Source organism: Egretta garzetta, unplaced genomic scaffold, assembly GCF_000687185.1.
Source record: "Egretta garzetta isolate BGI_Z169 unplaced genomic scaffold, ASM68718v1 scaffold25, whole genome shotgun sequence".
NCBI lineage: Eukaryota > Metazoa > Chordata > Aves > Pelecaniformes > Ardeidae > Egretta > Egretta garzetta.
In genome coordinates, this window is record NW_009259800.1 from 3410221 (window position 1) to 3423598 (window position 13378).

General features: G+C 38.5%; 1 protein-coding gene across 5 annotated transcripts in view; it reads right to left on the reverse strand.

The window, feature by feature from the left end:
* Window positions 1-13378, reverse strand: part of COMT (catechol-O-methyltransferase) — a 32356-nt gene that overhangs the window by 16072 nt on the left and 2906 nt on the right. The window contains exons 1-2 of one of the 5 annotated variants that reach the window (XM_035895391.1): window positions 8794-8965; window positions 7416-7500 (exon numbers count right to left, since the gene is read on the reverse strand). The exons of 1 other annotated variant lie outside the window; for it this stretch is intronic. The gene's annotated coding sequence lies outside the window, so the exon portion shown is untranslated. 3 more of the 5 variants (XM_035895393.1, XM_035895392.1, XM_009639857.2) reach the window with 3 other exon arrangements.

The following is a 13378-nucleotide window of genomic DNA, read 5'->3' on the forward strand; positions in this document are numbered from 1 at the left end:
AGCAAGAATGGATGCTGCAGGATAAACTAGATGGTCTATTTTTTGAGGAACAGCTTTCCTCCTTTATTGCTTAGTATAGATATTAGACCATTTGGTGAGATTTCTCAAAACAGGGAGAGCGAGCATTGGTAGGCTAACTCAGCACCACTCCCTGTCCTGCAGCAATGCTGACACTTCTTTTTCAGGCAGGGAACAGACTGTGAAGGCTTCTCTACATACCTTAACAAAAGGACCTGCTTGACAGTAAAATCCTGCCCCTTCATTTTCACATTGCTTCCCAGGTGTGGAAGGGTATGTCAGCAAACCAGATTTCCATTGTCTTATTTTCCCATGCTGCTACAAGCTTTATACACCAAAATTACAAGACAGCACATGCTCAAAAGCCCACGTACTAAAGAAGACAGCTTCTTCCTTGTCTGCAGGCTGTGAAATGCTATTTCTTTATGTGTCTCTGTTAGCCGGAGCAGAGAAAAGCACTCAACTCTGATTAGACCTGCTGATTTTTATTAACTTAGCTGACATTTAACAAATACTTCACCCTCACCCTTACTTGGACAGCAGTATTGTTTTGAAGATTTTGTTGTTTTAAAAGAGTACACTTTGTGCAGAGAAAGATGCCTTGTTTTAGATGGACATGCCCTATCTTTTCAAAGGCTTAGATTGTATTTAGGCTGCTGCCACCCATGGCAGGTGCTGCAGCGTGACATCCTGATACTGAGATGCAACTAGCTTGATAAAAAGGTGTAAAGTGGGATATGCTTCTGAACCAGGTGGATAGCCATCGCCTTCTATCTCTTCTAGCCATTCCTTATGCAAAAGCACGAGCAGGCTGGCAGCCCTTCAGCTTGTCTGGAAGGGCAACAACTGATAGTTCTGCTGGGCCACCTGGGAAACAAATTTTGGATCTTCAGCTATGAAATCTTATTGCTTCAAGTTTACCCAAGAACCCCCTCTGAAGGCAAAATACTGACCTGCATTTCCCTTCATGTCTCTTCGGATCTAGACTGGTGAGTGGCTGTTAGCACTTGTTTGTTTACACATTTTGTGTAACATATTTGTCAAGAAGACAAAAAAACCTATACATTTAAGCTCAAAAGTGTGTGTGATTTGAGGGTGGTCTTAGATCTAAAACTTAAGCAAGGAAGCAATTCAGCTTGGCCATTCCTATGATCAAGCACTCAGAGGGATCCATTTCTTACAGTGCCTCAGTTAGACCTTTGCACACCTGAATTTCATGTGAATGTTACCATATGTGACAGCAGAGCCCACCTGCCTCCACAGATCCTTACAGGTTGCTCACAGGTAGCAACAACCTATATAGTACATGCTGCTTTTTTCCATTCCTAGACAAGTTTGTTTGTTTTTGCTGTATCAAGGAAGTTTTTCAACTGTGGGGTTTTTTTTTAATTATTATTATTGCTGTATAAGACCCCAGCACCTTCATAAACTGGCAGCATGCGTTGTTCTTAGCAGCGCTCCTTTAGGAGGCAATTGTCTTGATAAACTTTTAAAAGGAGCAAGCCAGACATCTGGTTTCTTTTCCTTTTTTTTTAACCAGTTTCTTTTTCAAAGTTTGTGTCTCTCTTAATTTTTGTCTACTTAGGTGTGAAAAAAAAATTTAGGGATAGCAGTAGAATGCAAAAGCAGCCTGCTAAGAGCAAGATGCATTGGTGATGGTCATGCATCCAGAGGGGAAAAAAAACCACAAACCTGTACCAAAATAGGTAATTGCTTTCATATTCTTAGCTGGAAAATATTTGATATGAAAATTAAGTGCATAATTCAACCAATTTAAAACTACCACTACCTAAGAGACAGTCATGTTATGACAGCTTTGGAAAATGCAACTGTAATTTTAGCTTTAATGTGGATTCATGAGATTCATTAAATATGCAATAAAACTGAACTTGCACATAGTCAAGTTTCCCATAACCACTTATTACAAAGCAGTCGCTCTTATTATTTAATGCTTGTACTGAGGTTCCAAATACACAGGTTAGCACTGCAACCTCTTTTGTGCATTAGAAACACCACAATAAAGTGAGCCTTCGCTTTGAAAGCTAAAATTTGAAGTAGAAAATATTGGGCAAAATGAAAAATTGAGCAAGGGAATAAACAGAAAACTGGAGGGATAACATTTTGGAAAGGAATGAATAACACGTATCACTAAATCTGTTTTTGAGAAGACAGAGCTTAAAAAAAACATATTAAAATTTCATGCCCAAACCTGTCAAACTACTGATGAGTCTTCCTAAAGCACTGGGTTATTTTATTATGCCTCTAATCTTACTCGTTTTGGCAGGTTTCGTAAGACCAAATCATAACTTGATAATGCAGTTCAGCAGTTTCCCCCTGATGCAAAGCATAATCAAACGATCAGCATTCAAATGAGTACCTCTGTTTCAGCTTACAGAGATTTAAATGGACGCTTTTAAAGAGAGAAGCAAACACAAGGTACAGGAATCTGCTGCCCCAACGTACCTGCCCTTGAAGATAAAATACCTAAGTCATTCCAATGGTTATAAAAGAAACCTCAAGAGACTGGCTCAGACTTAGGGATCTATTATTACGGCAGTAGTTGTTAAGTTAGGGGATTCACTACCCCCTTACTATTACATGATCCCCAGTTTTTCTAAAAGCACAGAAATGCTCATGTGATAGAGCACAAAACAGTACATTCTGTTCTTTATTCTTGTACAGGTGACTCCAGCCATTTCAGCAAAGGTTACAGTAAGGATCTTTCAGTAATGCTAGTTATCAGTCCTTCTGGTAAATTTTTCCAAGTACTGTTAAAAAATAATTGGCCTTAGAATTCCCTGAAGTGAAAAAATAAGGATTAGAACAATTGGTAACATCAGTTTTTAAGGTAACTCCGAGCAACCCGATGAATTCAAATTGAGATTTTTCTCAGTGTTTCATAAAAACTGTATGAAGTTCTCATAACACTGTTAAAGAAGGTGTACAAACATTTGATCTGAAGTCCTGATTGCTGCTGTTTCAGATTCCAAAACAAGTTCCCTCTGCTAAAAACTTATATTTACTGAGAAGAAAAATGAACATGTTGAAGGTAAGCACCTTTAAATGCTCTGAGTTTTAGTAAGGGCACATATCCTAGTGAGTTTCACACCTAGTGGATTAAAAAAAGTATCAGATTTGATTATTTAACTGTTCTGAGGCTTAGTTCATTACATTATAAGTAATTAACAAGACTTCATTTCCTACAGATGCAAAAATAAGAGCTGGCAGGTATTAAAACACTTGGGAGGTTGAAAAAAAATAGAAAGTTTTTCTAACAAAAGTGAATCCTTATAAGGCTAATTACATAAAATCTCATTACAATTTTAGCTTAGATAAATTGATATTGCTTTGCTTTGTACTGAAAATGAAGTCCTAAACATAATCACAAAAAACCTCTCCCACAAAGACAGCATGTACACTAGACTGCTATTCTCCAGGACTGGAACGAGAGTAAATTTTGTGATCCTGAGTATGGGGACTTAGGTTTGAGTCTCATTTTGGCACTATTATTCTGATCTGATCTTGGGTGAGCTCTTACCTACATCTTTGTTGCCATAAAAGTTAAAGTTACTGCTACTTCTGTAACTTTCAAGGTGTTGTAAAGCGGAATTAAGTTTTGTCAGAAGAGTCCCTGCTATGGATAACACCTGCGAAAACGCTAAGTGATTTTTATCTGCATTAACTGAAGAGATTAATTTTGGGATACCAAGACAGCAAATGCTTATGTAACATTATTATTTTTGAGTTTATGAACAACAGGGAAAATGTGGAGACCAACAGTGCTTCAAACACTTTCCTTAAGTGATTTCAGCCTGCTGACAAATCAGGCCTTTGAGGAAAGATGATGTTATATCCAATCTTGCTATAATTTTTCATGCATTTAATCTATCTGCCAAGTATTGGTTGGTTGTTTAAGAGTTTATTATGAGTCTCCAAGCATCCAGACAGTACTTTAGCATTCTGATGCTAAAGGGTTTAGAATCTAATTTAGACTTTATTAGCTCACATAACCTGGTGAATGGGGAGTGCTTGGTAAATTTATACCATTCAACCTTTTTTCACGAAAGAATCTCTCCATCAGTCTGATGGTATCGAGGATAATAGAAATGGTCTACAATAGTAGAGTGCCTGGGGACAGTGGGGCCTAACTCATTGCAGAGACACTGCTGCTAAGTCTGCAGAGCGACGAATGTTATAATGCAAACAATTTTCTAGAGGCTTTTTACAAAGCCCATGCAAATTAACAGATTAAACTCTCCCATACATGTACCAGTGTGAAGGAGGTAGGTGTACCCCCTGTACTTAGAAACGGTTTAAAAAGGGTTAAGTTCAAATTCTTTAAAAGCTTCTTCTGAAATTATGCCTTTAAGTATCTCATGCACTAAAGTATGCAGAGGATCTGCATATTAGTAACGATATATTAGCTGTTTAAGAAGCATTGCGAAAACAATGTCTGTTGCTCTGCACTAGGCCAGAGGAGATTTGTGCTGCACCATGACTGGGACTGGAGTTCCTGGCTCTTTGTCCTATGCTGCCTTAAATGAGGCAATCTCTGTTTTGTGGCACTGCTTTTCTTGGTCTTTTCCCAGAGCAAGAAAAGCAGGGTATTTTGGTCAGAAAGTCTAAACTAACTTCTGCCAAACATTTGTATCCCATTGCTGCTGTAGGAAACACAATTGAGCAGCTTCATATTTTCGTATTTTTAAAGGTCAAAAAAAAAAAATCCTTTTACCTCCTATTCTTTTGCTATTGTTTATGTATTTTCAAGCGAGTACAGCACTGCAAAGAATAATCAGCGTATTGCCAAATGTGAATAGCTTGTATTTCAATGGAAACTTAGTCTGGCAGTTTGACACTCAGATTTTCCACTGACATAATGAAAACAGGCTGAAAAGACTTTATATAATTTTTCACTAAGTATTTCTTGCATGAAATCTAAATTTCCCCCTTCCTAGGTTTTTTCAAATTACTACAATTTAGCTTCATTACCATGACTACAAAAAAGCAAAGTTCTGATGATTATTTTTTTCCCCTTAGGCCTTTTGTCTTTTCTTTTCCCCTCTTCTCAGGCTGAAAGGGAACAAATACAGGTTTCTTCTTACTGAATGAAAGGAAAAGAACAGAAAAGTGCTGTTGCCTACTAGGGAGCCCCATCAACTAAGCTTCATAAGGGTGTTTAAATCCATTCTTCCCAGGTAGATTTCAATTAGGATAATTGCTACCCACATATAGCTTCCTTCACAGTAGCCATTGTCTAAGTGGTATTTGGTACTATGACCCAAAGGAAAAGGTTTAAATAATGGTTATGTGCCCCATAAAGAAGAGCAGGGTTTAGAATAAACTGGCCACACAGGCAGGCCTTATCTCCATTCAACAAGCAGGTCTGCGTGGATCTGTAGTGTTCTGATCCAGACTGGCCTAGTGAACACACTGCATGATTAAAAGCAGTATTTGGGGCAAGAAAATTCTTCAAGGGTAAGAAATGCACTTTACTGAGCCTTGAACAGACAGCTTTCCAGGAATAAGATCCTTTCAGGTACGCCTAGGAAGCATTTGTTTCCGATAGTCCTTATTCCCACTCCAGAACTCTAGATGTGTTTGTACTATTTGTACCAGTGTTTGAGGCCAGTGGTTGGCATCGCTGACCTCAATTGTACAAATCCCACCTGGGAGGCAGTGGACTGCTAAAATAAAAAGTGCTCTGCCCTGTCAGCACACTAGGAGCTGGTCTGTAAAATGTTTTCTCAGCTGAGATTTTTGCATTACCCAGGGGGGTAAAACAAGCTCATAATTAATGTTTTTTGCCTCAGATGAAGGTAGGCAGAAAGGGCTGGAAGAGGAAAGACCAAAATGTCTAGCTGCCCTCAGCATAGTCACCTGTGACAGACCTATTTCACATTCTCTTTTTAGATCCAGGGCTGAATCCTCAGTGTCCCAAATCCCCACTGTGTGCTCCTGCCCTGCTTCCAAAGCTACCAGCTAATCTAGTGTAAATCTGTCTCTCTCCCAGCGCAGCTTTCTGCTCTCCACAAGCTGCTCTTCAGGCCAGGGGGAGCACACAACTGAAACTTGGTAGTGAGGACACCCACTGAGGGATCTGAAAGAGTAAGAAGGAAATCGCTGCTGAAATGTTGGCTTATTTCTATGGAAATGAACAGCTGTAACAGGCCAGGCAAAGTGGGATCCACCACAGCACAGCAGGTAACCAAAGCACTGGGTGGGAAGAAGTCAGCCTGAGACACAGCAGGGCATGAGACCTTGGTCTCAAATCCTGAGTGAACGCCCTCCCCAGAAAAGTAGCTGGAGTGGGCATAGAGTGTCTCTTACTTTAGCTAGAAATTGCTTTCTGAGAAATCTCTCTTGACAGAGCTTTAACAAAACTGGTATGGATGGCCTCATACGTTAAGATCTGGTTTCAACAACTGCTGCCAAAATTATGTTTTTTCAGAGATTTCCCAGTCAGTTCTAATTCCAGTGATCCTGAAGGAATGCTGAAAGACAACAGTGTGGGACTGGCAGAGGTAAACCTGATACCAGCTGCAGGCTGCTAAGAAATATTGCTAAACTTGAGTGACAAGTAAATTGTTTGCAGTGTTAATGTGGTTAAACTCTTTTTGTCTGCTGCAAACTAAAGCTGTAAATCAGGAACTTTTTCTTTTGAATTTAAATACTGCAGTGCTGTGCAAATGCATGAGATTCTGAACCTGAGGGCTTTGTTACAAGAGTCCATGGCTGAGTAAGCAGAAAAAAGTAAGCTGAAGTGCAGAGATGAAGGAAAGGTTGTTTATGGAGATCACTGATACGATATGGGGTTGACAGTATTGGTAAATACGCGTTTGTTTTTAAAGGACAGAAGGTACAGAATGTCTGTAAATGGCATCAGAAGGGTACTCTTAGCAGCAACAGGACTAGCAAGCAAAAGCATTAGCTTTTTGTCTGTTTTTCACAGACATTTTGCTGTAGCAGAACTCCCTCTTGAGAATGAAAACCCCCATAAAATACAGCTGCAGCAGCAAATTTATAAAAGCAGCTATTCAGACAAATATGACTGAACTAAAGCTTGACTTGCATTCAGCTTTTTCTTGAATACAAATGAGTACCAAATTCCAGCATACTTATAGCCATAAATTACATTTTCAATTTAGTCAGGGTTATCTCATCTCACTTCTTTCAACTGTCAAGGTTTACAATACAGTACAAACACATTACACACAAATATGTCCTGTTCTTTCTCGGTGAAAGCCGTTGCTGCCCACGGACTGACTTCCTGACAATGAGTACCAGTCAGAATGTGGAAAACACCGCTTCTTTCATATTCACCACCGTTTAAAATAGTGACATTATCTAAGATAACAAATCATGTCAAGTCTGAGAAATAAGAAAACATAAATATGTACCTTTCTCAGTACAGCAGAAGCTGTTCCTTCCGATCTTTTCCTCTGCTGCTCTGATGTGGATTTTATAGAATAAGAGTCCAAGAGCCTGCGGTATTCAGTCACATTCGATCACATCACAGGAATAGCTTATCAGTTCTGTTACACAGGCTCTAAAAGGAGCGGTGTCCTTTTCCCCAGCTCCTCCTTTCATAGATTTCTGCACTCCTTAAAGGTGCTCAGTGCTCTAATAACCTTAGAGAAAGCTATTCATCTGTCCCCTAATGACAGTGTTCTTGTTACTTAGTTACAGCACAGTGAATGTTGACAAAGTCAGGTATGAGCCAAATCTGTGCTCATTGTAAATGCACTGTGGTCAATCAAGCAACTCCAGGAATGAATTTGGCCCAAGGGATTTAGTTCTTTTTTCAGCACAGACGTGGCATGCTAGACAGTGCAGAAGTCATAGAAACAAGTCTTAGGCATGTGAGTTAAATATAGAGTGCTGCTGGGGGGAGGAGAGGTATGTACAGAAATTGCTTAACAGCAACTACAGAAAGAGGTGCAATCGATACATTATAAATAGTACACTTGAATTTCTATGGCTTCTAGTTGGAAAAATATTCTGCTACAAAGAGCTCTAAGATAAAAGAGGCAGCTTATTCTAATAAACCTTGTTCTTGGCTTGACTGTCTATATTGTTTCCTTTGAGGTGGACACAATATAAAGCTCCAGTTAAATTGCACCACAAAATAGTACGAAAAACCAAAAAACAAACACAAAGTCTGTTGTGTTCTCACTACAAAACTCAGACCTAGTCAGTGAGCATTTGAAGTTCTAGCCTAGAAACTTTTTAAAGATTCAAATAAAGTATTTGTATCAAATGTGATAGAAACGGGAGCTGAAGAACTGAAAACAGGCTTTGTCACATGAGGGGGGAGGTCCTTGAAAGAATTGGGGACTACCTGAGAGCATGACAAGAGAAGAATAAAAATTTTTAAGTGGATGAATTGAATAAAGAATTGTGGGGGAAAAGAGGTAGGTGAAGATCAAAGTGGTTTTAGTAATTCTAAACTAAGACCCTGCAATATAGCATAGTATCCAAAGTCAATACAGAATAACTTTGAAGTATCCCTTCCATGTGTAACAGAGCTTTAGCTCAACAAATATTTTCTTAGAATCCAGACATCAAGCAGAACAAGGAACGAAATAAGCAAAACTGCACTCCAGCTTTACTGACAGTAATTTCCTGACTGGTTGAAAGCTGGTTGTGAAACCATGACAGGTTGTGTCTGCATGATCCCTGATGCCACCCACAGTTAAAAATTAACTGATAATTTATTTTACTGCTGGACTGTGGAGAAAAGAGCTTAAAACAGTAAAACTTACTCTATGCACTGACCTGGTTCTGTAAGCATACAGCTATTCTTTGGAGACGTCCTTGCAGTTAACTATAGCTAGCTGTGAACTGGTGGGTGGTATCAGCCCAGCTTCTGCTTAGCAGCACAAATTAGTGCCTAGATTTACCAGACAGTTCTAAAGGACTTCTAACTTTGAGCTGAATCATATTCTTCAGGCTAGAAGCATGGGAGGAGCAAACTTGCTTCTGCCTGCCCACAACTGTTTATTTGTATGATAAAGGGTATGCCTGCAAAGTAACCCTTTCTGTTGTCTAGATATTTCACTGTGTAAGTAAAAATGGTGAATGGCAATAACTGCAAATTAGATAAAGCCAGAAGCTCAGTTAGTTAAATCACCCAAACTGTGTGACGATGTCCATAAGTTGTTTCCAAAGTAATAGGAAGTTGAAATTTTGTAATATGTTATATGGGGTAATTTTTTCTCCAAGAGAAGTTGCTTTGGTAGGCTGTTAGACATTGGATTATGCCTTTAACTTTTTGCCCAAGACAGGATCTGTATAGGTATGGTTATTTTTGAAAGTTTTTACTAACAAAACAACAACGCTACAAACTCGAGTGCATAAATTTATATGCTATTCACATGACTTATCCTTGCCTAGATAGTAAAAATTTACCCTGATATTAATACATTCAGGTTACAGAACTGTGGAGAGCTATAAATGTATTGGTGTAATACAATTTTTATGTAGGGACAAGATCTTAAAAGATGGCTTTGGTATTGTAGAACGTCAGGATACTACATTCACAGGGCATGTCTATGGGTAGGTGTAGACCCAGGATGTCTTAATTTGGGAGCAACATCACATGAATGGCAATAGGTCAGAATAACTGGCTAGTTCAGACTGGCTCGCTCTGACAGTTGGCAGAATTAAGCTCAGGTTGTCTGCACAGACTTGCGTAGACTTGCTCATGTACAGACCTCCCAATCTCAAATGGAGGCTATACAGCTGCAAGCACATGATGCAACGTGCCAGTGCTATCCCCACTTGCTGTGCATAGCAGAGAGCTAAAGCTTCCCCAGTAAATCCATGCCTGGCATAACAACAAATGACATTCCCTTCTTCTAATAATCCTGGCCAAAGACTGGTTTTTATAAGCCTAAACAAAGGGAGACAGGAGAGCTAGCACATTACCATAAATCCCACAGATCATGTGAAACACTGAGTGGAAGAAAATTCTTTTGAGCTTGCATTTTCAGAATAGCAGGAGGGATTTTCTTTTATGTGATTTTGCTGTTTTCAACAGTCAAATTAGTTTCTCTTGTTGAGAAACATGGAAAAGAGGAATTATGAGAAATGAAACACCACTTGTATGAATCAGGAAACTGCCTATCTATCTAAAATAGGAAACAGCTAAAAGAATAGAAAGATGGCCAGCAAAGTTGTACTCTAAAATTCAACAGATTATACAAGCAGTTAGATTGTTTTGTGTTTACTAGGCATCTTAAAAGGTTATCATGTAGACTGAAAAAAAAATTCCTGCTTTCAAAGACTTTGTAACTCCTCATGAAAACTTTGAAGCTCAGTTAAATCTACCATATTTCTGCTTTTCTCCACTTTTTTGGTAATATACGTTGAAGTATTTGAATGAAGTCAAGAACCTGTGTTACTTGAAGGTTCATCTGTTTCTGCTGGTTTCCCCCCACACTTGCAATCAGTTAATTGTTTAGGACAAATTATGAATAGAAGATTCTGTATTAAGGAAGGAATAAAATGGCATAGATTAAATTCTGAATGAGTCCTACTCTCAGACAAATTTCTGAAAGTAAAAAAAAACCTAACAAAGGGAGAAATAGCAACAAAGCTGAAATGTTCAACAATTTTTGTTGGTTTATGAACCTATGCACAAATGTTTCCAGTGAAGGAAACATTGTTAGCTGAAGGATGTATTCTTTGTAAGAGGATGTCCTTTGGGGGTATTTAGGAAATATTAGAATGATGGGTTTTCTTTTAGCATTACATTTTTAAATGGCATTTAAAATATGACCTGATTTACAGTAATTCTGTTACGTGTGTATGTTTCTTAGATTTAGCTTTTCTTTAGTTGTTTTAGATACATTTACAGACCCTACATAAAAAATTATTAGCTAAGGGGATGTATTTGTCTCATCTTAACAAAATGTTGTAAGCTTTTTAGACTTCACATGGAAACCTGTTCACCACCTTGATCTCATAAACCAAAATTAGTCATTTTCTTCCTTTATCAGTTTGACTTTTAACTCTCCTAAAGCTGGTTTTGTCAAAGCTCTTAAAAGCAGATATCAAAAATGCAGAAAAATACAGCAGAGTTGGATTGTAAGCAAACAGTCACAGATTCCTTCATGCCAATGTAAAGCAATACCCAACAAAAAGTAATGTTGGAAAATTCTTACTACACATGTCAGTTAAGAACCCTCAAATAAAAGTGGTAAAAGTATTTCTTTTGTTTACACAGGATCTGTGCCTTCGAACAAGGGTCCTCACTTGTTAGCATAATCCCCACCTTAGAATACTATCCATATATTTAGTAATTTGAATCATGCTTTGAAAAAAACTCTAAGGGCTGGTAACACCACCACCACCACCACCCCCCGCTTCCATTTATTCTGTCCTTTTGTAGCTCTGGGATATGGTTCTCTCAATTGCCGGGGACTATATAGCTATTTCAACTTTTGTATTCACCATTTCACATGCATTTCTTCCACATGCTTTTCTTTCCCTCCTCCTTCCTCCGTAAAACTAAGGACACCATGCTACACACTACCCGAGGAACGAGATAGAAAGAAAGAAAGAAAGAAAAAAAAGAGTACAATCAATCACGAGAGATGGTAAGAAACCAAAAAGTCCTACCTCATGCAGAGACCTCTTAGTTCAACCAGTGATCCAGTACAGTTCACTGACACTCCTGTAAATTATTAATTAGGTCATGCCACAAAATGCAACTTCTGATAGACATTTCCCACCTCACCCACTAAAAAAGAAACAACATGATGACTTCCAAAGATGGTATCTACCTGACACCTCTCTTCTTTCCCCCACCCTGCCAGGTCACTAATCTGGGAACACAAGACATAAAGCAAACCACGCCAGAAAAACAGGAAAGACAGGAAGATGTCTTTGAAAAGTCAAAATTTGTAAAATGTTATGTAGAAGAGGTATTTGGCCCTGGTTGTCTTCATGAGGAAGAATTTAAGCAAGCCACTGATAAATGTAACAAAAGGTATTTCATACGAAGGAAAAAAAGTACAACATTCCAAGCTGTCATTATAATAAATTCAAAAGGAGAAAGTCTGCCCGTTAACAGAACCAATTCATGCCTTACAAAACCCCTATTTTTGTTGAATAGATTTATATACGTTTCTGAAATGTATTACAGTGGTGTTTCCTTTGCCCTTTTAATACCACACTGTTTACAGTACCTTGAATACACATCTCCCCCTGGTAATAAACCAAACCACATCTAATATATTAAGTTAATTTATGACTTAAATATAACTAGCTACAACTGAGAAAATTCTGTGGAAATATGATGGTAAGTCTGATAGCTATCTTGTAAGAAGTTTTTTTAATCCTAAGTATTGAAAAAATATGCTTTGACTGCAGAAACACAATGCTTCATGTAAATGATTCCTGATACTAGAATATATTTGCACTAAAGGACTTAATGCTTGCTTTCTTAAAAGAAATCTATATGTATATTGTTTACATATGAAAAAATATGTATCACAAATTATTCTACGTATGTCACTAATTATTTTTATCAGCTTAATGCTAACCACAAAAGAATTAAAATAAGAGAGTAGAAGGCTATAGGAGATGAGCCAAAGACATTAGAAACCACACCTGATAACCAGAATCCGTCTCTGGTCCCTGAGAAAAATTTTGGAAGTGTACCGCAGACACACATGCTCAGTGCTGACTGCAGCAAATATCAGTGGCTACTCCTCTTACTGATATTGTGACCATGGGCAAAACCCACTCCTCATTGCTGATATTTGCCTCTATCGGTCTCAATGATCAAGCTTGTGAGAATGTGCAAGAACGAGCAGAGCAGCATTACACAGACTTTGTACTTTCTTCTGAACATGGTAGGCCCGATGGGAAAGCCTTAGCCTGTGGAACTGCACGATGCTGTGAGATACAGCCAGAGGGCTGGTGACACCCCAGCTTCACATGGTCTGCCAGTGGCGCAGCAGCAGCTATGGATAGTTCTGGTTCCCAGAGGCCATAAGGATGCCAAGTGAAAGCAACTGACTCGCTTTCAAGCTAGAAAAGACAGGGTGTGTGCTGATGTGTTCAGGAACACACAAACACCTAAAGCTACAGTCTCACCACTGCTGTGTAGGCTGTGGTTCACTTAGTCTCTGAGCAATAAAATAATGAAAACAAGCAGTAATGCTAGTGTATGATGTGGCTGTAACAATGGGCACTTGGCCAAGATCCTATCCTTAAAAGAATTTAGAAGCGTTACTCTAAATTTATCATCAATTCTTTCCTAAATTGCCACTGTAGGTGCTGTTTAAAAGTAATGTTTTCTATCAACATCTTTGCTACATTTAAGGCCTTTCCTTATTAGCAAAATACCATA